The 25,673-nt window shown below is 41.3% G+C and overlaps 1 long non-coding RNA gene and 1 pseudogene across 2 annotated transcripts in view; one reads left to right on the top strand and one right to left on the bottom strand.

The window, feature by feature from the left end:
* The window catches only part of LOC110255854, a 154,343-nt gene continuing 130,503 nt past the window's right edge, over window positions 1,834–25,673 (bottom strand). For both annotated transcript variants that reach the window (XR_002336752.1, XR_002336753.1), the window contains 2 exons: window positions 12,656–12,807; window positions 1,834–2,875 (listed from right to left, as the gene is read on the bottom strand). This is a non-coding gene — a long non-coding RNA (uncharacterized LOC110255854). The remainder of the gene's footprint in view (window positions 2,876–12,655; window positions 12,808–25,673) is intronic.
* LOC110255852 lies at window positions 17,677–21,083 on the top strand (annotated as a pseudogene).

Here is a 25,673-nt window from a genome sequence, read left to right as displayed (position 1 = left end):
ACTATATCATATCCATATCTATACCTCTAACTATATCTATATCTGCATCTATATCTATATCCATACCATATCTATACATGTAACTATATCATATCCATATCTATATCTCTAACTATATCTATATCCGTATCCATATCCATATCCATACCCATATCTATACCTCTAACTATATCTATACCCGTATCCATATCGATATCCATACCCATATAGATCCATATCTATATATGTAACTATATCATATCCATATCTATACCTCTAACTATATCTATATCTGCATCTATATCTATATCCATACCCATATCTATACATGTAACTATATCATATCCATATCTGTATCTCTAACTATATCTATACCCGTATCCATATCGATATCCATACCCATATATATACATGTAACTATATCATATCCATATCTGTACCTCTAACTATATCTATACCCGTATCCATATCGATATCCATACCCATATATATACATGTAACTATAGCATATCCATATCTATACCTCTAACTATATCTATATCTGCATCTATATCTATATCCATACCCATATCTATACATGTAACTATATCATATCCATATCTATACCTCTAACTATATCTATATCCGTGTCCATATCGATATCCATACCCATATAGATCCATATCCATATCTATATCCATTTCTACCAGTATATCTATTTACCCATTCATAGCTTTCCTCTTTTTCTGTAGGGAAGATTCAATCTTCATTCTTGACAACAGCAATTAAAATCTCTTTCTATATATTGAAATGCATTGAGATCTATTTACTCTATTACTACATACTGTATATATATAATATATATATTACTATATTACTATTTACTATACACTGAAAATCTAAATATATTGAGATATATTGTAAATCTATATACACAGATATGACCAAATATATAGATATATGCCTGTGGATATAGAAATATTATCTATTGATACAGAGAAATAACACATAGATATATATGTCTATGTAACTGTCTATACACATACACATGTGTTGATCGATCACAGATAGATAGCTAGATGATAAATAGTTGACGGAGGTATGGGTATTTTTAAGGGTAAGGAAAGTTTAATGCTTACCTTCCATAATGAACAATTTTTTCTTAGAAATTAACTGATGTTCATTTTAGCTGTTAGTGTGGAAATATGTTCATTTCTTGTTTGCCTCAGGCAGTTTCAAATTTGGGAAAGTGACCAAAGGGTTCTTTGATGGTCACCAGCTGCGTGAGCTGCTTTGTGCACCCACCGTGCTCTGTTTAGTTAACAGGGGCTTCGCCAAGTGAGAGGTGTAAACCAAACCTTGACCCAATGACCTTTAGATTCACTACTCAAGAGTCTCTCTAACATCCTTGAAAACCGGGCTGTAATTCCTCCTATTTCCAACTCAAAAGCATCTGTGCTCTCCGGAGATTATCTATGCACAAAAAATAATATACACTTTTTAAAACACTTTACTATAATATTCTCTGTATAACTGTCTAAGCCATAAAGTTCTATACTTAATAAAAAATCTCTTAATTTTATCTTTAATAATTTTCTGATAAAGAGGCACAAAGCAAGTCGATCTTTAAAACCTTCAGAAAGGATGAAGTTCTCACCATGGCTCAGCTGTAACAAACTCAACTAGTATCCATGAGAACGTGGGTTTGATCCCTGGCCTCATTCAGGGGGTTAAGGATCTGGCGTTGCCGTGAGCTATGGTGTAGGTTGCAGACAGGGCTGGGATCCTACATGGCTGTGGCTGTGGCCAGCAGCTGCAGCTCTGATTCAACCCCTAGCCTGGGAAGTTCCATATGCTGCAGATGTGACCCTAGAAAGACAAAAAAAAGAAACAAAACAAAACAACCTTCAGAAAAGAGTCACATAAAAAATAATTATAATCTATAATTCAGAGCTTTGTTTTTCACAAGGTAATAAATTAAACATTCTCCTTTGAGCGTTTCTACTATGCAAAATGAAACTGATTAGGCCAAACTGTTCTCTCTACCACTTTCTGACATGCCAGGCAGCGATACTAACATTTCCGATGAGAAATGGAAAACATTCCAGGGTTTAGAGAAGGACTCGGGGTAATCAGTGTAAAATTAGACATGACTATGCTGTCCCCTCTCTTGACTCCTTTCTGATTGTTTCCTTTGAAGCAATGTGAGCTGAAGGAAAGGAAAACAGTATATGTTCACAAACATTTAGACATTCCCTTTGAAAATTATCCTGAAGAAAGAAATGACAGGCAAGCCTACGGCCGAGGCTTTCTCAGGAATGATGTTTCACTGGGTTTTCTCTTTGCATCACAAACTCTTTGCAACACCACCTCAGGCTGTTCTATGTACGAACCTTCCAATTCTATTCTAGAACATTCTTTGGTCTCAAGGGAGCCAACATCACAGTCCCTTCAAGCCTTTCTTCTCATGCCTGCATCCTTCCTGCCTGTCCACAAATCCTGCTGAGTGAAGCTTGCCCTCCTCACCTGTTCTATTTCATCAACACGTTCTACTTCTACCAGCACAATATCACACATGGCGTATTCTCACGGCTTCATGCACACACACAGAAAAGCCTGTCACTAAGCGTGTTGCCCAGTTGCTTTCAGTATTTCCTAATCTATGTCAGTCCTCGCCCCACCAAAAAGAATTTTCCTCCTATTTGGATCCTAGGTGGCCAACTCCCTTCACAGACCTGTGTGTTGAAGCAGCATCTGTTGGCAAGTGCACATCCCACAATAAGTATGATGATGGTAACTGCCCCGTGTCCAGACCTAGACGCTCAGGTGACAGGGCTACTTACCCACATGACTCACTCGGGGACATCCTCCTTACTTTCTTTCTTCAGTTTCAGATTCACAGTTCACTCGTCAGGGCCTTTGGAGATACAAACATCAGATCACAGCAATGAGAGCAGAAAATCACGAACCCTTCACGTCTCCCAGACTGTCAGAGGGAAAACAGTACTAATGGATCTTGTTCGAAATGTTGCCTCTGCTGAAAGTGGTGTCTCGGTGGCGCTCCGGGAGTGAGCCACAGACACTGTAATCAGCACCTCTGTGTCTGACTTCACCTTCTCACCGCATTTCACATACAAAAAAGGAGGATTTTTCACTTGGGATATGCAGCAATCCTTCCCATGCATTAATCTTGCAAAAAATTCTAAAAATGGAAAGAGTAATTGAAATAAAGGTTTTGGTTTTTTTTAAAGAGGAAAGAGAAAGAATTTCTTTTTCAGGGTCATGATGGGGATAAAACGAATGAGAAGAGTTGACAGTTCTATGGCATGTCTATTGAATCGCTCTTTTCTTGAGTCTAGGAGTTCCTTTTGGAATCTAGGAGAACCCAACTAGTGCCAATGAGGGTGCGGGTTTGATCCCTGCCCTCACTCAGTGGGTTAAGGATCCAGTGTTGCCACAAGGTGTGGTGTAGGTTGCAGATGCGGCTTGGACTCAGTGTTGCTGTGGCTGTGGTGTAGGGCGGCAGCTGCAACTCTGATTTCACCCCTAGCCTAGGAACTTCCATATGCTGAAGGTGTGGCCCTAGAAAGAAAAAAAAAAAAAAGGACAAAGAGTGATCGTGCCCAGCCCTGGCCAAAGCATCTCTTTCCTACCCTGCCAGTGGATTTGCAAATCATCATGCTGTCACTAATACAGGAAAGCCTTTGAAATATGCACACCAACTGAGGCACCCATTTTACTTGTAGGAATCCAATTTATGAAAATAACCAGAAATGTCAGAATGTCATATGTACGAGGACATTCATTTATAATAGCTTAAGTTATTAATCAACATAACTATCCAGAAAAAGGATTGAAGGCAATACCTATGAAAGAACACTAGGAAGCCATTAAGATGAAGATGTCGCAAAATAATTGTTGGCCTAAAGACACTCCCTATATTTTGCTCAGCAAAAGGAGCAGTGAACATGTAGCACAGTGGCAATTTTTATTAACATACATGTATTACTATAAATGCATGAAACAAAGATAAGAAGAGATATACACCCAAATGCGGATACCACTTATATTTGACTTGTGAGGAGAATAGAAAATTCAGTTTGGTTTTTCTTCTTTATTATCCTTGGCTCTTGCTTTCAATGACTTATTTTTTACATTTTCTTCGGAGAACATCTGTTATTTTCAAAGAGTTCAATAACCTTCAACTGGAAAAATGCTCGATAGAAATTACTTATTTTTTTCTTCTTGTTTTTTACTGAATTAAGGGGAGGAATGGGCCACGGTCTCTCTCCCTGCTCAGCCCCGACCGGAAGTATTGGCGCATACACTTGGTCCAGCTCCATGATCAGCTGCATCATGGGTGAAGCTGCCAGGCATCCAAAGATGAGGCTCCGAAATGTGGTGTCTTTTTGGCCAAAATGGTTCACTGAGCTAAGGTTCCCTCCCATGCCCAGCACCATCCTGCTTCCTCTCAGTGTCTTCATGGTCTGCTCTTTGGGTTTGGATTTTTTTCATCTCCTTCACTCTCAGAGTAAGTCAGCCTCGGGGGAGGATGGCGAGATTCTAAAATTGGGTTTAAGCTTAAGGTCGTGAAGAGGAGATTGTGGCTTTAGATTAGGCAGCATTCTCCAGCCTTGTTTACCAAAGGGCTCTGCAGATACTGGGTGAAAGGCCAATGCAGAAAAGAGTGGTATGTTGAGTTTTATTTCTCTCCCATTGTCACTTACGTCTGTAATTGCCTCCGGAGCCTCCTAAGCTGGGGTGGCTGGGATCTGAGGTAGGAGTCAGGCATTCCTCAGTCTCCTAAGCAAATGCCGTTGAATAATGTTAAGACTCTGCTTCAACCAGGACTGATGTCATGGAGCCTAGACTGGCCCTGAGCTTGGTTTAATGCTCTGCTCTGGCCAGCCTTGGCATCTTTAACAATTCGTTAAACAAAAGGCACTGGACCCCCCAAATCATGGAGCTGGTTCTAGCCCCAGCCCCAAACCCTGAATGTTCTTTCTGACGAAAATGACGAATTCAAAATTCACATATAGATAGATTCATTTTGTACACTGAGGAAAAGAACATAGGCATATTGCTTTCCTTCTGGGTTGCCTGTTAAGAAAATAATAGTGAGAACAGGCTTCCTTTCCTGGAAAGCCTCATGGGTCCTTCTCTTCAGCACCGAACTATAGACTTGCATTTGAGAACCATTTTCAGGGATGAAGTAAAAGCCCTGGGCTCTTTGAAAACAAACTTATGGTTACCAAAAGGGTCGCAGGGAGGGGAGTGGACTGGGGGTTTGGGATTGGCACATGCACACTGTGGTATATGGAATGACTGGCTAAAGGGGACCTGCTGTATAGCACAGGGAACTCTACCCAATATTCTGTGATGATCTCTATGAGAAGAGAATCTAAAAAAAAAAAAGAAAATAGATATGTGTACCTGGATAACTGAATCACTTTGATGTACGGCAGAAATTAACACAAATCAACTATAATTCAACAACAATAATAATAAAAACCTCTGAGCTCTCTACACTGTTAGCAGAAGAAGGGAACAGAAAAAGCTACTAAGCCATGGAAAACCGTAAATAAATAATCCACGAATGAAGGTTCCAGTTTTGTAAGTCTTTTCACTTCGTCATGACAGGGTGACTAATCTTCGGGGCTCTAAGCTTAGGTCAAGATTAAATTTGTATGTAAAGAGAAGAGCATGATGAGCTCAGCAAGGCTACCTTGGATCTTAACCAGCCTCCGATTGGCCGGCAGGCCAGCTAGTAAATCAAATTATGACATCATAGAGTGCTCCCAGTATTGATTCTTTGTCACGCCATTTCTAAGAAAAATAACATCACTCTCGGCCTTCCCCAGTATTTAGTTCAGAGACCTACGTTCATGGCCTTTCTAATCAATGTCAAATTTCCTTTGGGACAAGGTCAGGAATGGCTGTTTGAATGGAAATAGTAACTGGAGATCAGAATAAAGTTATTTCTGTTCCATAGGCAGCATACAGTTATGTTTCCTTTGTCTTTTTCAATCCCGTGCCCTGCCAATAAATGTATGTTAAATGCATGTAATATTCCAATCTGTTTTCAAGATTTGCTATAAAACGAAAGAATCGAGTGTATTATGAATAGCTGTCTGTTGACAGGCTCCAGGGACATCCTGTACTTTTCCAAATTCATCATATTAAAACGGATATGGTTCCTCATATGCTAATACTCTTTTCAATTTGTTTACAACAAGATGGGTCAACGGACCATTAATTCAGTTGCAAAACTGTCATCTCTGGCTTTAGGTTTTGTACAGCTAATGAGAGACCTCGCTGGAATTTGCTCACACAGCCCGCTCAGCACTTCACGTTAATGATTTCTATTGACAAGGTTATTGGATTCCAAATGAATGTTTACATTGAAATGGGGAACAAGTATGAAGCACAAATAGATACTCCAAGCTGGAGAAGCTTACGGTGGCTTAAACCCTCTGCTGTTTATTTCCCCTAATGAAAAGCAAAGACAATAGGAGACAAGGGGATAAGTGTAATGAAGAGAAACAATACTAGGGTTTCGAGAGGTTAATCCAGGCACAACAGAGTTAATCTGGGAGCCACTGGGGGAGGTTTTAGGCCAAAGATTTAGACAAGACTTGTTACTTTTTGATCCAGTTGTAACCATTGAGTGACTCTATTTGCAAAGAAGATTTTGGATTTTCCAACCAGTGGGGCAGAAGTTACCCCCTCAATTTTTCTTGTTAAACACACTTGGGTACTTGTTCTCGTAAAAAACAATGTCAAACATCTTCCTTTTCTTCTCAAGCAACAAAACAAAAGGCATGGACCAATACAGATACTTAAAAGGACACAGAATGTGACCTAAAGCCAAAAAGTCCCTGAAAGCCTAACTATATTTAACAGATGAGCAATAATTTATTTTGTAAAGCAGAGAAGACGTGCTATGGTATTTTAATGTTCCAAAGGTTAAAAGATAACGTTTACACATATGATTCATGATCACTTAAATAAAGTGCTTGTAAACATTTTTTATTTGCATATCTGCATTATTATCTCTGACATTAAAACGTCAGATAAATGAGGTTGTATCCAAAAGGGTTAAGTTTAAAAATATGGCTCTGCTTTGCATTTATTTGCAAATTCTCAGTCTCACAAAGCTGAATGCAAAAATTTTCAAAATGTGAGTGAATTAAATTCACTTAGTATTTTCCCAAGGTAAGAAATCAACCATAACCTGAGGGGGGAAAGTTATATTAAAATCAAATTAATGTTTCCAAGAACTAACCGTGTTCTTGGAATTCAATAGCTTCTCTTCAAACGTATCATTAAGCACTTATATGAAAATCCCCACGAATTAGATCTGAGACTACATCACATAAACTGTCAACAATTACACCCTGCGTCACATTTGGAGGAATAGGAAAATCTATGAACAAAGTAATGAAGACCAAATAAAAGAAACATCAGAGCTGTCTGGATAAGCAGGGACCCAAGCCCTTGGGTAAGGAATCCAAGGGAAGCATGTGACGGCCAGAATGTTGTCAGAGCTGTCCTAAATCCAGCAAAGTGTTTTCATGTTACCTTTCATATTTCTAAGAGAAAGAGTTTACCTTTTTTTTTTTTCTTTCTTTCTTTTTAGGGCTGTATCTGCTGCATAGGGAAGTTCCCAGGCTACGAGAATTGATGCTGCAGCTGAGGCAATGCCAGATCCTTCACCCACTGGGTTGAGAACCCTCAACCTCACAGACACTACATCAAGTTCTTAACCCTCTGAGCCACAAAGGAATGCTAAGATTTTATCTTATGGCAATTTTCATTTCCCTTTCCTACGTTGAAATGCTAATATGGAAGCACATTTTGCGGAATGGGAAAACACCCTTCTTACAAAAGATTGTTAAATTTACATGCAATTTTAAAAATACATATTGACTGGAAAAGGTAATATAAAAATTATGATAAAGTGTCAGTGCTATTTGAAAGTATATTTATTATTGTTACCTCTGTTGTTTAATAAAATAAGTTTGAAAGCAAATAGGACATCTTTATGTCCCCCAAAATACAAAATGTTTTACATATTTGTAAGTGCACTAGAAAAATAAATGTTTATAAAAGATTCCTTTTGAATTCCATTAGTGAGGTCATACTTGATCTTGTTATTGAAACTATTTTCATTTTCTAGGGTATCATCTTTGTACTGGTAAAGATGAACACAAATTATAAAGCAACAACAAAACAGTTACTGTGTAACTTTGCTTTCAAAAATAATTTGTAATGTCATAAGCTCAACTTTCTCAAGATTATTCAAAAAATTCTAGGTAACAACATGCTTAAAATAAGCAAAGTAAATTGAGATATAAAAATGCTCAGTTATCATACTTAGCATAACTTGCCTATTGGAGTATAAATAAAATCCTCAACCACTAATAGTTCATCCAAAGAGCAAAAGAAAACCTTGAAATTTACAGAAAAAATATATATATACTTTTTTTTGTTATAATGATTCTTATTTTTTCCATTGCAGCACTATTCACAATAGCCAAGACATGGAAACAACCTATATATATTTTTTTCTCTCTCTGGAGGACAGGACAAGGACCAGTAGTTGGAAATTACAATTATAGGTAGACTCAAGGTCATTATTGCAACATGCAAATTGGCTGCTTTGAGACATGGTAAGCTTCATATCACTGCAATTATTTACGAAAAAAAGAGAAAAACAAGTAAGTTTTAGCTTTGTGGTAAAAGGTACGCTTTTACGAGCTGGCAATCGTACTAAAGAGCCCGTAACGGGTAATATGCTCCATTCTACCAAGACGGTGAGTGAGCCGAAAGGTTATCTTTTCAGGTGTATGCACATTTCTAGTTACCTGGACTTCACATAACTTTGGGGACTATGCCCAGGATGGGCTGCTTTTAGACCATCTCAGTGAGACCCATCCCGGCTAGTATTAGAGATAACTCATTAACTAGTCTCATCTTTTAAAATGCGAAAGGTCTGAAAGTTCCCAAGACATTTCCTCCCCATCCCTTCAGTCACCCCGCCCTCTCTCTCTGTCTATCGCATGGGTGTAACCCGACTGCAGCTTCCTGGGTGCTCCCCACTCACCAGTGTTTGGGGAACAGATGGGTATAACAGCGTGTGTCCAGCTATGTCCTGTCCCCTCCAGAGAATTCTGAAGAAGGTGATAAGCAGGGCGGTGATAGAAGAGTTGAAAGAAGAGAAAGCAACATGGACTGAGGTGAGAAGAGAAACAGATTTTTATTTTGTCTCTTTTGATCCCTCAAAAAATAGAAGATACAAATAATGTTCCCCCAGCCCCAGGGAAGCCTTTGCTAATTCCTGGCCATCTGACTGGGGACCATGTGATGGCACCCCAGCCTCCGGGGGACTTCTGTCTTTCCTACGGCTACTGTGCAGGAAGTGACTGTTTAAGTATCTCTATTCCCCACGGAAAGAAGAGCAGCCAGCAAGGGGGCTGCACTTTGCTGCTACAGCGGTAACCTTTATCCAGTGTTCAATGTGTATTTTGCATACAGTACCTCCCTTGATCTTAATGTCACCTCTCTAAGGTGGCTACTATTTGTCCTGCCAGAGAGACAGTGGAACATGATGGGTAAGATGTCAGACTTTGAAAAAAAAAAGAAAAAAGCAAAGCATGCCCCCTGTGGCTCAGCAGTTAACAAATCTGACCAGGATCCATGAGGTTGCAGGTTTGATCCCTGGCCTTGCTCAGTGGGTTAGGGATCAGGCCTTGCCATGAGCTGTGGTGTAGGTTGCAGATGTGGCTCGGATCCATGTTGCTGTGGCTGTGGTGTGGGCCAGCGGCTACAGCTCTGATTTGACCCCTAGCCTGGGAACCTCCATATGCCTCAGGTGTGGCCCTAAAAAGCAAAAAAAAAAAAAAAAAAGATATTAGACTTTGAAGCCAGAAGTGCCTGGGTTTTCTTTCTTTCTTTTTCTTCCTTCCTTCCTTTCTTCTTTCTTTTTCATTTTTTAAAGTTTCATTCAAGGTTGTGATCATTTCTGCGTACAGCAAAGTGACTCAGTCCGACGTGCACACACATCCACTCTCTTTCGGATTCTTTTCCCACAGAGATGATCCCAGAATATTGGGCAGAGTTAAGTGGCTAGGTTTTCATCCTGGCTGTGACGGTTCTTCGCTTTCTAGCCTAACATAAGTTAATTGCCTCCATACGCCTCCAGTTCCTCACCCGTCAAAAGAGGATAAAAGCAGTGCTGACCTCACAGAGGTTTTTTGGAGCAGGAAGGAATTACTAGATATAGGCACTTGGAACGGTGCCAGGCACAGACTAAGGTAAGGAAAAGGTAGCTAGCGTTCCCCTCGTTTTGCAGCTGAGAAAATTCAGGTTTAGGAAATGCACATCACAGGTGTGGAATGGGAAGTTACCTGGTTCCTTTTTTAAAAAAATATTTTTTAATTGAAGTGTAGTTGATTTACAGTGTTATGTTAGTTTCAAGGGCACAGCAAAGTGACTCAATTATATATACATACATATCTATTTTTTTCAGATTCTTTTCTCTTAAAAGTCATTACGGAATAGAACGTCGAGTTCCCTGCGCTACACAGCAGGCCCCTGATTATCTATTTTCTATATGGTGGTGCGTCTATGCCAGTGCCATCCCTTACGGGGCATTCTCTCCCCCACCCCCACGTCCCCAGAGTTCAGGCTCAGGTCCCCTAAAACCATCTTTTGAATGAGGACGTTCTTAGTCCCATATCCCTTGTAATATAAATTCTGTTGTGAACACCCTCCTTTCGAAGCCATCTCTCAATTTTCTCTCCATTCCAGGCTTTCTTCCCACTTGTCTGCCTCTGAGATTGAACAGGTGGAGAGGCTTTCACACCAGGAGACTGAGTCCTGACAGCTCACGACAGGGGTGTCCCCATGAGATTCCAGGACAGAAAAGGGACCCCAGGTGAAAACTCAGGACCCTAAATTACCTATGGACTTTTAGTAAAATAATGTGGTTCATGATTGTAACAAAGGTAAGCTGTTAACAATAGGGGAAAAGGCCAGAGGACTTTCGGGAGCTGGCTGAACTATCTTCTTAATTTTTCCACATGTCTAAAATATTTCTAAAACATAAAATCTATTTGAAACTAAAAAACAAAAAAATTTACTGCAACTAAAGTCTGTTATTAAACCTCAAGCAAGAAAAACAACTTGGGTTGATATGAGAAAATCATTATTTTTTTAAAATATTTTTCTTTTTATGGAATAGAAAAAAATGCAATGATCTATATTCATATCCTTTTCCTTTTAAAATGCATGGTCTTAGGTAATTGTATTGAGCTTTTGTCCTCAATTTAAGAGTAATGATAGGTCATTGCAGAAAATTAGGAAGATACGGGTAAATTAAAGAGAAAATCAAAATCACATAAACATATACAACAACTGAGATAGTTCCAGTAGGGAAGGATGCTCTATAAATCTGAATACATAAATTTATTTTTAAAATATACAAAGAATACACAATTAATATATATATAATGTATAATTGCTGCATCGCATCTCATTATTTGAGGGATCATTCTTATTTGGCTCATGCATTATTTTGAGACATTAACATTCCTTACAGTTTTTTAACATTGTTTTTAAAAACCTCGCTGAGCCAAGCATTCTTTCTATTAATTGTTGCATATGTTTGCAATGATTTCCTTAGCATAAATATTTAGAAATGGAGTTTCTGAGTCAGAAGATATGAATAATTTTAAGATGTTTGTAAATGCTGCCAAACCACTCTTCAAAATTTGTGCCACAGTACACCTCACTAACGAACTTGGAGAGTGTTTGGAATGTCCCTTCAGGAAGTGGATCAGCCACTCAACAAAAATACTTAAAGAAATCCTTCTACGTACCATGGTCTTGTCATTAAAGGCTATTATCAAAATATAAAATAGATTACGAGATGATTTTCAAAAGCTTCTTACACTTTATTTTTTTAATTTATTTTTTGGCCTCGCCCATGGCATGTGGACGTTCCCGGGCCGGGAATTGAACCCACACTACAGCAGTGACCTGAGCTTCATCAGCGACCACAGAGGGTCTTTAACCTGTGAAGCCACACAGGAACTCCAAGATTCTTACATTTTAAAACTATGACTTTCTACTAAAAAAATGTTTTGGTTTCTTCCCCTTCTTGTCCTGTTGTGAATTATAAATTAATATTGCTAAATATAAAATACATTCAATAATGAAGGGACTCCTATGGGGTGCCTATGTATATTTTTCCACTTCCCGTGATAACAGGGCTTCAGTTAAAATCGGTTCCTAAGCATGTTTATTTTGATAAATTGGTAAATTGGAAATTGATTGAACTTTGTGTGTTTTATATAAAACAATAAATGTAAGTATTGTAGAAGGAATGCCTTTTAGCCACAGAATGAAGTGGGCAGAGATGTTATTTTCTGTAACCAGCCGGCTCAGGCTCTCCCTGACTCCTGGTTCCAGCGTTACGGTGGGAGATGCAGTCTCAGATGGTACTGGGACATTCCTCATCCCTAGAGCCAGTGCGCTTCCTTCCAGAAGCAGCCACCCTGGTTCCCACGTGGTCTTGTCAGGCTCAGAAGCTCTGCTCCTTCCCTAGAGCCAGGTCCATCAGAGCTCAGACTCCTAGCAGGGGAAAGACACGAGACCTCTTTCCCCTTCTAGTCCTGAACCCACTCTTTCCTACCTGGGCAGTCAGCCTGCATCCTGCAGCACAGCAGATGCAGCCTCCTGGGTAAGCTTTCTCTTCGGCAAGAGACTCATCCTCCAGGGGAAGAAGCTTTGACTTTCCAGCCTGGCAGAAATTCCTCCGGTAAAATCTCCCTAAGCCAAGGCCACCTGCAGGAAACAGTGAGGGAAGAGGAGACACAAAATAATATTTCAATCTTTTTTTTTTCCCCAGAAAGGGCTCTTATCTATGGTAGATCATGTTGTCAGCTATTCTGAGCTGACCTATTTCCCAGGAATTAGTAGATTAAGAGGAAAAGGAGTCTTTGAACAATTTAAACACGCACACACACAAAGTCTGCTGGCCTGGAGTCAGAGTTCGTGGACTGAGATCAGGATCTTCAAACTCTGACATGGCTGTGCTGCAGACAACATTTGAAACAAGGGAGGCTTGCTCTGCTTCGCCCTTCCAGGTATGCCCTCGTCCCACCTGGACCACTTTCCTGCCTTAGCAACCTCAAGCTCCTACTGGACCCTGGCATCTCCCTCCACTTTTCCTCTCAAACCCAAGCTCCACGTGCTCTCCAGGTGAGCATGACCGATAAGCACGTGCAGGTTGGCAGGAAAGGAATATAACTCTGGAGTCCTTATGGAGCAAGCTCTCAGCATACAACCCAGAGGAGGGACTTCCCTAAGGGGATGCCACGTCTGATCCTAGGAAAGGATGCTGACATCACAAGCCAGCGGAAGAGACCCTGTGGGGCACGTGAGAATCATGCCCTCTGTAAACTCAGGAACACAGTGTCCAGAGTGTCCTGCCATTGCCTCACTGGGAACGCAGTTAACTTTTCTTACTTGATAGGACAGCAGGGAATGTGTGGGCAGCTGGGATGTGGGTGTTTCAAGAGTTTCTGAAGTAATTACTTAGGCGAGGAGGGATCTGCTGGACATACTTTTTTACATAAAAGGGATTTTTTTATTTCCACTTATACTTCTTCTCCACATCCAGCCCTCACCTGGAGTCAGAATTAGTTAATCCATCTCTGGACCCCAGGGACATGTTGCTGTATGCCCATTAGCATATTTAGTCTGGCTCTGTCACCGGTGTATCTGTTCTCGTCTCCTGTGGAAGGCTGTGACTGTTCCCACATTCACACATTCATTTAAGCAACGTCACCTGCTCTGCTTTCAGTCCCTGAGCGAGGCATAGGCGGTAATTATTAGAGAACATAGGGACGTCAAAATACACACAGGAGATGCTAGATTTCATTGACAGATCAAGCACCCAGGCTTTTTGTCCCCTGTGGTCCCCACAGTCAGCCCAGAGCTTGGCTGCGATGAACACAAGCAACTGAGGGCTTGTGTTGAAAGTCGAGTTTAGATCCGCAGTCTTCTCCCTTTCCAGCTGGTCATGTAAATGGTGGCTGTTGCCCTGACCTGTCCTTTATCAATACTGAAAACAGAGGATCTGTGTTTAAAAATAAATAAATGATGAGCAATGTTCTAAAATCTCAAGCTGCCCTCAAGTTACGTGAGCTAACAACGCTTCTTCCGTTTCAACACTGGACTATGTTCTTGGTCTCCAAAAGAGAATCTCAACAGTAGCGCTAAAAGTTGACACAAGATGTAAAGAGATTATCCAGCCGTCCAATCTTATTGCTCTATGCCGGTAACACTGATCTCAGGCAGTGAGAAGAGCTGGGGGCGAAGAGTGAGGGCCCACCTGGAGAACGCTGGCATCTCTCTGCAGGGACAGAGTACGTGCACCTGTCTCAGGTGTCTGGAGACTGTATTTCTTCCCCCACTGCACCAGCAATTAATATTTACAGAATGCAGTTTCACATTCTGTCTTGAAGTGCATCTAAGTTGCCTTAACATCGTGTTCCTATCTCCTACAAAACTGTAAAGTTTTTGGTGTGGAGACCTGACCCTGTATGTCTTTATGTCTCCTGTGAATATCCTCGTTGACTGAGTGAGTAAATCACATCTTTGATCAGGACTGAGTGCTGGCTCTCTTTGAACGCTCGCTCACTCACACTTTCCCCCATTTTGATCCTATTAGTCAAATCGAAGAAAATCTGCCTAATCAGTACAACCCATTTCCCTGTAAAGAATTTGCTTTCTTTTTGGAAGGTAACAGAATTAAGTTCCTAAAGATCTGAGAAAGGTCCTGATACGTAAGTTTAGTAAATAGATATATTTTCCTATGACCAGTAAACTTGCATTATTTTATAAGCAAAGCTCCCAGTCCTTAATTAAGTATTTTGTTTTTAGGCCACATACAGGGTAATTAACTTGAATTTTTCCATAGAAAAGCTCTGTGAAATTGGATGAGTGATTTTTCATGATTTGTGGCATCTTTACCAGTAAATTGCTAAAAAAAAAACAAAAACAAAAACAAAAACAAAACAAAACAAAACAAAAACATGATCTTAAACATGCTTCATCATCTGTAAAAACTGACCCTGTTACATTTCTGGCAGTTACCTCTTCCTTTTGTCAGAAACAGGAATGATCTGAAATACTTCTAAAGGCATTTCAAAGATAAGTGCTTTTAAAAATCACAAATGACAATTAACCGTTCCTAAAAAGAAGCCCATATATCCTGCTGAGAGATGAATTGTGTTTAGACAAATTTAGAAGACGACATTCTAGACCTAGCAACACCTAGAAGATCTTTTCACACATCATTTGCTTTTTTTTTTTTCCTTTTTGATGGATGGATGAGCAAACTTTAAGGAGTTAATGGGCAGATAAAAGTTGAAATGGAAAAGGACAGTAATGTTAAGACAAGTTAAAAGCTCTTTCCGACACCAGCTCCCAACACTGCCTCCCCAGCCGTTTCTCCTGTGAACTTTTTGTGTTTCATTCATTTGGCTGGAATTGGAAATGGAGAGGCCAAGAAAAGGCCACATCCTGCTTCATTGACTAAAGCTCTCCCACAAGCGAGTTTAATGGGTTAGAAGCTAATACCAGGGACGGTTCTAAGAAAAGTTACCCAGTGTCTCCAGACCCGAGAGGCTCCCTGCGGCTCGGACACTTTCCCTGGCCCGCCACTCCCCCCTCTCTTCTCTGTGGAAGCGTCCCGTCCTCCACAAACCAAGGGGCATCTATTAGGAAACAAATCCAGCGCTGATAGAAGTGCAGGAGCCTCGTTAACAGGGGGTCTGGCTGAGAACTAGCTGTAAGTACACCTGACTTAACAGCAGGCTCCTGTGAGCAGATAAGCTCTGAAGAGAGAAATCAAATTTCCTTTAAATTTGCAAACTATTGTTTCCTTTTATTTACCCTCCAACAAGGGGTCTTTCTACGTGAACCCTCCCAGTTAGACTCACTCTCTCTGCACGCTTCTCTTGTGACCATTTTCTGCCGTCATTTCCCCACGGTTCCTTCTGAAGCACATCAAGGAAGGGGCCACAGGGAGTGAAAGCCTTTCTGCCACTGAGCACGCGAAAGGGCCTTTGGCCCGCCTTCACCCGAGCATCGCGCCTTGTGGTGTGCGTTTTTTGCCCTTTTTCCTGGAGTACTGCACACGAGGGAGAAGTGTGCAGTTCATGATGGCACAGCGAAACTGCCACAAGCTAAAAACTCCTGAACAACCAGCACTCAGACTCGGCTCACAACAGGACCAGCAGCTCAGCCTCCTAGGGCTGCAGAAACCAAGGGCCACAGCCTGGGGCCGCCAAGGAGCAGATTTGTTTTCTCAGGGTTCCAAGGCCAGGACTCAGAGACCCAGGGGCTGGTAGGGTTGACGCCTTGCCAAGGCAGGGAGGGAACACCTGTTTGGGGCCCTCCCTTCACTCCTGGTGACAGCTGGCCATCCCCCGGGGGCCTTGGTGTGTGGACACGTCCCCCCAGGCTCCTCCTCCGTCTTCACTGGCCTCCCCTCTGTGTCTCTCTAACCGTGGGCCATGACCTGACATCTGTAAAGACCCAGTTTCCAAATTAGGTTGCATTTGCCTTCACAGGTTCTGGAGGTAGGACCTCAACAAGACTTTGGGGGTGGGGGGGTGGGGGGCACAATTCAACCCATGAGAATCACTGTTCCAGGCACACTCTCAGCCTACCTTCTGGTCACCAGCCCTCCCCGCACCCAGGGAAGCCTCTCTTCTGGCTTGTGGAAGCCTAGATTTGTCTATTGACCTTTATTATTTTTTTTTTCATTTTTAAAAGTTTATTGAAGTAGAGTTGATTTACAATGTTGTGACGATTTCTGCTGCACAACAAAGTGATTCAGTATCCAGGTACACATATCCAGTCTTTTTCAGATTCTCTTCTTACAGAGGTGATTGCAGAAGACTGGGTAGAGTTCCCTGTGCTATACAGCAGGTCCCCGTTGGCCAGTCATTCCATAGACCTCAGCGAGCGTGTGCCAGTCCCAACCCCCCTGCCCATCCCTCCCCAACCCCTGTCCTCTTTGGTGACCATAAGTTTGTTTTCAAAGTCTGTGAGTCTGTTTCTGTTCTGAAAATACTTTTATTTGTACCCTTTTTTTTTATTCGAAATGTAGATAATATCATAAGATGTTTGTCTTTCTCTATCTGACTAACTTCACTTAGTATAATCATCTGTAGGTCCATCTATGTTGCTGCAAATGGTATTATTTCATTCTTTTTAATGGTTGAGTCCTATTCCATTGTGTATATGTATCACATCTTCTCTATCCATCTTAAACATCCATGAATAGAGGAATGGATATCGGCTTAATTTAAATGACACATTTCAACTCTTTGTGCTGTGATATGATTTTTTAGGGTAGCTTTCAAATGTTAGTACTCAGATCCGCTGAACCGGGCCCACCATTAATATCTCTGATTAGCAATCAATTTTATACACAGGATAGTTTGAAAAATCAGTTAGCCTATCATAAAATTATCGGGCAGTTATTATGGAAGAGAAGTGAGAGGGTTCAGAACATACTACCCTCAAGGATGCTACTTTGACATACTCCTTTTAAGCTGAAGGAATCTGAGAACCTGACTCCCCACCCCTACCCCCATCCCTCTCCTCTGAAACAAGTCCTAAGATAAGATCCTTGTGACAGGTGCCCTCCCTACACCCAGAGGAAAGATGTGTCCCGTCTCCAGGATGGAGGGATGCAGAGAAGAATCCCTATGGATAGACCTGCTCTGTCCTGTTTACCACACCTGCCTAGTACTCCTTATCCTAACCCATCTCGCCAAAATTCTCCACTCTTCATCAAATCTAGCATTAAAAACACGCATGCTTAATCCTTTCTTTGTGTCTTCATTTCGCTATGGAGGCTCCTGTATCACATATAATTTACGGAAAATACATACGCATGCTTTCCTACTGTTCATCTGTCTTTGCCAGTCTGACTTCAGACTAAGCCAAGGACCCCAAGAGGGTCCTGGGAACTGTTTCCTCCCTTACAGACAAAGTCAAGTAGGTCTGCTTACTGCAAATTTAATCTAAGGCTTTGTTATTATTATTGCCTATTGCTTACTACATTATTGCTGTTACCATAGCAGTGGGACCACTTTAAACAAATGGATCAGATACATCCAGGTCAGCTCCCCAGCAGGACACACACCTGTCTACATGTCCCAGTGACTCCCCTATTCCTTAGTTTAAGCCAGCGTTCCACCAGAGTGGCAGAACCTTAACCCTAGTTGATTTTATGATTCGGGAGTTGGGGCCTCAGTTTTGGGGGCTCTGTAGTGGGGACCCGGGGAAGGGCTGATGGATCTCTTGGGCCCTTTTCTGCTGAGATGTTCTTGGGGCTCTGATCACAGGCTATTCACCCACCTCGGGCCATGGACGGGGTCAGTTCTTGCAGCTCCTTCCTGTGCTTCTGACCCGGAGAAGCTTCTGCTACTTCTGAGCCGTGGGGCCCTGGGATCTCTGTTTCATCTCTTTGTTCCTGTCTCCCAGGGTCTTGCGCCTCCCTGGAGCCCCACGGGCCGGAAGGCACAGAACATCCTGCTTTGATCTCATGCTCTTCCCCTTAGGACAGTCTTCCCAGCCCAGGAAAACCTTTTTGGAGGTGGGGGAGGTGGTCTCTCCCTTGATTATTCTCCTAATCACTTTGTGTAAGCCTTGACTTTTCTAAATTCCTCTGAAGAGTTTCCTTTCCAAGAATATCCATGTTTTAAGACAGTAATGCAAGGTGGACAGCTGGGTGTATGACTTCGGACAAGTTATTTATTCTAATTAAAGACTATCCTCTCTGTCAAGAGAAGATAAGAACAGTTTCCATTTCACAGGGTTTAGGGAGTTAAATGAGCTGAGTTTACCTATATAAACGTTTATAACTCTTCCTGGCACCTAGAGGGACTCTGATGTCCATGATCATCCATTTATTTATTAACAGCATAAACAGGGAGGGAAGACACAGGAACAGGAGGAAAGAACTCAATTTCCAAAATAAGAACAAGCAGTTATTTCCCACTTACAGAAAGCCATTCTAAACCCAACAACTGGATGGTTGAAATGAAGAAATGCAGTGAGACGCCAAGAATGGAAATGTTAATTACGCTCCATGTGCTTCAATAAGGGTAGCTAACGGTGTTGGGAGAGTTTGGGGGAAATCTTTGCCTGTGTTCTAGACAAAGGATTTCCCCTCTTGGAGGTAAAAAAGAAAAAAAAAAAATCTACCTCAGCTAAAAAGTCAGCTAAAAACAGTTCTGTCCAATAAGGTCAAGTCATTCAAAAAAAAGATACAGTACACACCATCTCACCTAAAAAGATGGAAGGAGAAATGATGGCTTGATGGAAGCTATCATTAACTTTTCAACTGATCACAGAATTACCCAATGAAGTAGAAGCCAGGGGTTGTCAACACAATTAGTCCTCGCTGGCTGAGTAAACACCAACAGGGAGGTAGTCACTTCTAAATGGTTTTTCATTTTATCACTTTCGGTGGTGTCAAATACTCTACAATTAAGACTTAAGTAGCGTGTTAAGTGACACTGGTCTCCCTGGATCTGAAGATCACTTTCATGGTAAACACTTTGTTTAGAGTGCCATACACTCGGTGGGGGAGAATAAATATTAAATGAAATGATACTGACACCCAAGGTATCACGTGTCTGAGGTGTTGACAGTCATCTCAGCTGGAATGCACGGAAACCCAACTGGATGTCTATTCTACTCGGCAATTTATACTCATCAACAAGTTGAAAGGCATCTTTGAAAGTGAGAATTAGGGACCAGCTGCCCTTCCTCTACATTAAAATGGGGGGGGGGGTAACCAGAACGCAGAAGAAGGGATTTACCTTGCCTGGGAGCCACAATGAACCCAGGGACAGGAGGGTTGTTAAACACAGCCAGCGACCGGCAAAGGCAAGTGGAGGACCTTCAAAGATGTTAAAACACCAGAGATGTAATTTGTGCAGATTCAGGTTCACTGATGCTTCAGATTAAAACATACGTGTTAAAATGAACAGATTCGGGTGAACTGGGTGAGCCAAGACTCTTTAAGATTGTTTTTATCCCAATATACTGCAATGATTTAAAGGATGCAAATATTGAGAAAGTCAGACATCTCAAACTTTCTGCAAATTTTAGGATCCTAATTCCAAATTCAAGTATTGGGTGCTACTTTTCACAGCTACTCTCTATGTAGGAAGTCACTACTATAAAATAATTTAGTGGATGTCACAGAGACTGGCCATAGAAAAATTATCTAAAAATTCTAATGTGGTCATTAGTATATCACATGTCTTGTGCTGCAAATCATGAATTACCCAGAGGGTGTTTCCCAATGAGTAACTTAAACAAGAAAGTTCTAGTTCATTGTTCTCTTTCGATAAGATAAAATGTTGATTAAAACAGAATTCCATGCAGAGATGAATACTGTGTAGGACAACCTTTAGTGGGTTGGGGAAACATTTATGATACATCAGTCTTAAAAAAAAGTAGATCACCTAATTATGTAAGTTATCACTTCAAAAAAAAATTTAAAGACATCTTTATTGCACAAGAAAAATACAATAGGAAGACTAGCTGCTCTCATGAATGACACAGCAACGATTGGGAGCAGGAAGTTCATGACCAACCAACCACTTGAGCAGAAACAAATGGTCATTGATGTCCTTCACCCTGGGAAGGCAACAGTACCAAAGACAGAAATTCGGGAAAAACTAGCCAAAATGTACAAGACTACACCAGACATCATCTTTGTCTTTGGATTCAGAACCCATTTTTGTGGTGGCAAGGCAACCGGCTTTGGCCTGATTTATGATTCCTTGGATTACGCAAAGAAAAATGAGCCCAAACACAGCCTTGCAAGACACAGCTTGAATGAGAAGAGAAAGACCTCAAGAAAACAGAGAAAAGAAGAAATCCAGGATGAAGAAATCCAGGGGAACTGCAAAGGCCAATGTTGGTGCTGGCAAAAAGAAGGAGTAAAGATTCTGCAGTGACTGTGTCTGTGGTGATTGTGCAAAATTTTCATGAGGGGCTTAATCAACGAAGAACTTTTACATGTAAAAAAGAAAGAAAAAGAAAAATGCAAGAATAAAAGAATATAAATGAATAGGCCAGCAGTATTTCTCCGTGATAGACTTAAAGGTAGCTTTCCCCTTCTTTCTCATTCTTGTGTTTCCTAAACTTACTATGATGAATATGTATGACTTTATAATGAGGAGCAAAATCTATTATAAAAATAAAGAACATTGTGTCTTAATGGTGAAGAATAGATTAATATTCTCACAAAGAAAATGCTATTGTGGAGCAGAAAATGCTACCTAATGAGTTGCCTGGGTCCCTCTCATCCCCCAGACCTCTCCTCCAACCTGGGTGGAGGTGAGGATGCTCACGTGGACCAAGAGGGGAGGTGAGACCATCGGTTTAAAAATATCATCTGGCTAAAGCAAAGGGTGCAGAAATCACCTGGCATTTTAGGGTAGGATGAATCATCCGGGTGGGACTTACTCTGATGAAGCAGAACCACCCTCATGAAAATTATGCCTCTCCACCCAAACGCATATGTATCCATATGTATCCAGCTCGCCTTGTATTACAGCTGAACTTGACTGATGCGTCCTCCCACGCTGTGGCATTTGGGAAAGCTTGGGCAAAGAATGAGCCGCACTTTCACCTTAGCAAAAGCTTTCCCCACGTTATAAATGAATCACAGGGTTTGTGCTTAAAATTTACAAAAACACTTTCAGTGCTTGCTTTGGCAGCACATATACTAAAATTGGAACGATACAGAGAAGATTAGCATGGCCCCTGCGCAAGGATGACACGCAAATTCGTGAAGCGTTCCATATTTTTGTTCTACAATTGTATTATTAGTAACCATTTCTCTCCATGGTACAATGTAAAGTCTATAATGTCTTGTTTATCACGTCACCTAGAATGGTGTAATGCCTTTATTGAAGAATCAATAAGATGTAACAAATTGTGACGACGTATTTATATAGTTACACTGTTTTTTAACCAATTTATGCATTTCATATTTTACTTATTTTCAGAGGGTGTATTATTTTTGTTATTCTTACCACTTAAGTTACTCTATCTATTATGCTATATAAAATAGTTAATGGTATATAAGGCTTTCTTCTTTATAAATTTTAGTTGCATAAGATACACAATTTTAATATAATGCTAATTTTTAAAGAAAAGTTGAAATGTAATAGATAATACTAAATAGTAAAGATGAAAGCCATACAAAATGGGATAAAGTATAGAATAAATTTCCTATTTGTCTCAGCATATTTTCCATTCCACTTCTCCAGAGGGAGTCACTTAATCTGTTTCTTAAGATCCATGATATAATAATCTGTGTGAATGCAATTGTATTTAAATATATGTATTTTATTTTGTAAAAAAATAAAATAAAATAAAATATAGTACTGTACACTAAAAAAAAAAAAAACTTTCAAAAACATCACTTCCTAATTTATTAAAACACATTCTTTACGGAATTCTTCCCTGACCAAACTTAAATTATATGTACTTTGCAGTAATAAATTGTGTTTTTCCATTCAGGTATAGTGTAGTTTTTGAATAGTCAGTCATTTACATAAAATCTTCACATTAGAATCAGGCACAACCATAGAAATGACTGAAAGACGTCAGCTGCCATCTAAACTTCTTTAAAGATCACAGCAAAGGGATCAAACCTCTGCATGTACACTTTGCAGGATGGAAACTGTCAATATTTATTTTTTTAAAAAAACATTGAAATAAAGATTGGATGTGACCCAGGTCAACTGCCTGCACTTAGAAAAGGGACCAGTGCTTTATCCCTGGAGCATTTTCCCCATGGCAGAAAGCATCAGGATAAAAGAAGCGCCAAGAAAAACCCCAGATTTCTGGAAGGGGATGCAGGGATGTGTGCCCTGTTTCCCAGTGTTCTCTTGGGAGGCTGTAGCTTCCTCGAGAAACATCATGGCCAACCCTTTGTGAATTCTAGAGTAGACGCTCTCTCCAAGGGTGGTCCTCCCACCCCAACAGCTTCCCCTGGCCTCCATCAGTGGGTTAAGGATCCAGCGTTGTTGTGCCTGTGGTGTAGGCCGGGGGCTACAGTTCTGATTTGACTCCTAGGCTGGGAATCTCCATATGCCATGGGTTCGGCCCTAAAAACCAAAAAAAAAAAAAAAAAAGAAGAAGAAGAAGATGGCAGGTGATGTTTAACTTCACAGACCTAAAAGATCATTGTCAGGAAGGTTGTATGTGAGTTGGAAGAAGCTGCCAAAGAGATGTCTTAACTTTGTCCCCTTGTGTCCCAGTCTTTCCGTATCTCCATAATTGGCTCCTCTTCCACTCCCAGGCTTAAATTTTGAAGAGAGTTAAGGGTTCGGTGTTAGGCTCTCTTTTCTTGGTGCAACACTCATTTGCCAGGGAAGCTCATCTACACTGATGCTCCAGTTTAAGCCCAATACAACATTCCAAAAAATGAAAATTGGGAGTTCCCACTGTGGCTCAGCAGTAACTCATCTGACTAGTATCCAACCAGCACGCAGGATGATGGTTGGATTCCTGGCCTCTCTCAGTAGGTTAAAGGATCCAGCATTGTCCTGAGCTGTAGTGTAGGTCACAGATGCAGTTCAGATCCCTCGTTGCTATGGCTGTGGCATAGGCTGGTGGCTACAGCTCTGATTCAACCCCCAGCCTAGGAATTTCCATATGCCATGGGCACAGCCCTAAAAAGACCAAAAAAAAAAAAAAAAAAAAAAAAAAAAAAAAAAAAAAAGCAACTTGGATCCTGATAGCCCCTACTCAGATCCTGTACTCTTTGTTGCTAGGATTAATATCCAAAATCTGACCCCTGTCACCCCAGCCCCAGCTTTCCTCCTCTTCACTCTCAACTCCAACCACCCCGGTTCCTCCAACAAGATCCGCTCCATCCTGCCTCAGGCCTGTTACCCTGAAATTCCCAGTGTGTACAAAGTTTCCTCTTTCTACCTTGCTATAGACCCAGCTCTCTCCCTTTCCTGCTCCAAGTTAGGTGGTGAGCCCAGGAAGCCTTCCCCAACCCCGGGACTTGTTATACGTTCTCACAGTGGCTTATACTTTTCCTCCACTGTAAGATCAAGATAGCAACTAATTTTGCAATATTTCTTTTGTTCTTCTCTGTCCTAATTACCCAGAAACACCACAGGCCTGGAACCAGGTTGCTCCTATTCAACCCCACACACCCAGGACAGACAGGGCCTGGGCTGTAACAGGGACACGTTCCTCCTCATTACTCAGTGCAAATGTTCTACCCACTGGATCCTGACTTGACTTTAAGCTCCCTCGTTTCTTGTACACACCCCATCCTCTGCCCCTTCCATGATATTTTGTCTGTAACGCTACACTTCACATTTCCACCTGCTACACCTCTAGCCATCCTGGAGAGCCATTCGCTCTTCGTCCTTGACCATGAAGTTCACGTCTGCCCTACGTGGTCTTTACTCCTGTAAAGAGTGGTGCAGTCTCTGGGTTGTTCCAGCTGCCCTGGATCACTATGGCCAAGCTCTACAATGATCTCTACGCAGGCATCACCTCTGACCTCCATATTTTTAAATTGCCAGGTGGTAAGGACCAGGTACCCTCTAACTTTATATGCACTGACGACACCTACCGTAGATTTCAGGTTGTGCTCGCTGAATGAATGGTTATCCACAGAAATGGTGGCATTGAAGGGGTTAATATTAAGTTATTTGGAAAATTCTCCAATGTAAAGTACCTCATTCCTACACAACATTGGACAAAAAGAGAATTACCATTCTCGCATGTGGACCGTGATTTCCAAAGAGCTAAAAAAGAATTTTCCTGCTCTCGGATTTCAAGCAGCATAAAGAGCTGTTCCTAATCCAGGTGTTGTTGGGATAATGGGATCTTGCTAGAGCAATGACAGTTTCTATGCCTTTCCACGGCCAGGTGGTCAGATGGCAGAAGGAACACTTAGAGTGGCTGTTTGGCTCATAGGGCAATAAAATGTGAGGGAACGAGGTATCCCGGCCATGTTTGAAAGGCTCTGAGATAGAAGAGGAATTAGACTATACTGAATGGCCCCAGGAAGCCTTTCTAGAAATGACGATGCAGATGTTTCAGGGAGCTGAGTATTTACTGAAGACGAAGGAGAACATGATGATATCCAGAATTTTCCAGTGACAGAATGAATGCCCTTCGAAGGCATTGAGTCCCCTTTCACTTCACGCATTCAGGAAGTTGCATAAATATATAACAGGAAGACTACAGGAGATTCGAATGCTGCAAGGCTGAATCTAGCATCTTTCACACCTGAGATTCTTCAATTCTACTGTAACAACAGCTAAAACCTACAGAGTGTAAGCACCTGCCACATCCTGGCCTAAGCATTTTACATGCATTACCTCACTTCATTGTCACAACGACTATTATTACACCCATGATTAAAGACAAGAAAACTGAGGGACAGAGACATTGAGTAATCTGCCTTCATTCCCACAAAGAGTAAGGGGTTGATACCAGAAGATCTTCTTCCCAAGCCCAGACCTTCTTGCTGCCTCTCAAAATCCTGTGACAGACGTGGGTCCACACGGCAAGCAGTTTGCCTGGAAAGCGAACAAGAAGGCGGAGGTGGGTGGTCTCAGGGG

This window comes from Sus scrofa, chromosome 11 (genome assembly GCF_000003025.6).
Source record: "Sus scrofa isolate TJ Tabasco breed Duroc chromosome 11, Sscrofa11.1, whole genome shotgun sequence".
In the NCBI taxonomy this organism is placed as follows: domain Eukaryota; kingdom Metazoa; phylum Chordata; class Mammalia; order Artiodactyla; family Suidae; genus Sus; species Sus scrofa.
This window is presented reverse-complemented; position numbering and strand designations above follow the sequence as displayed.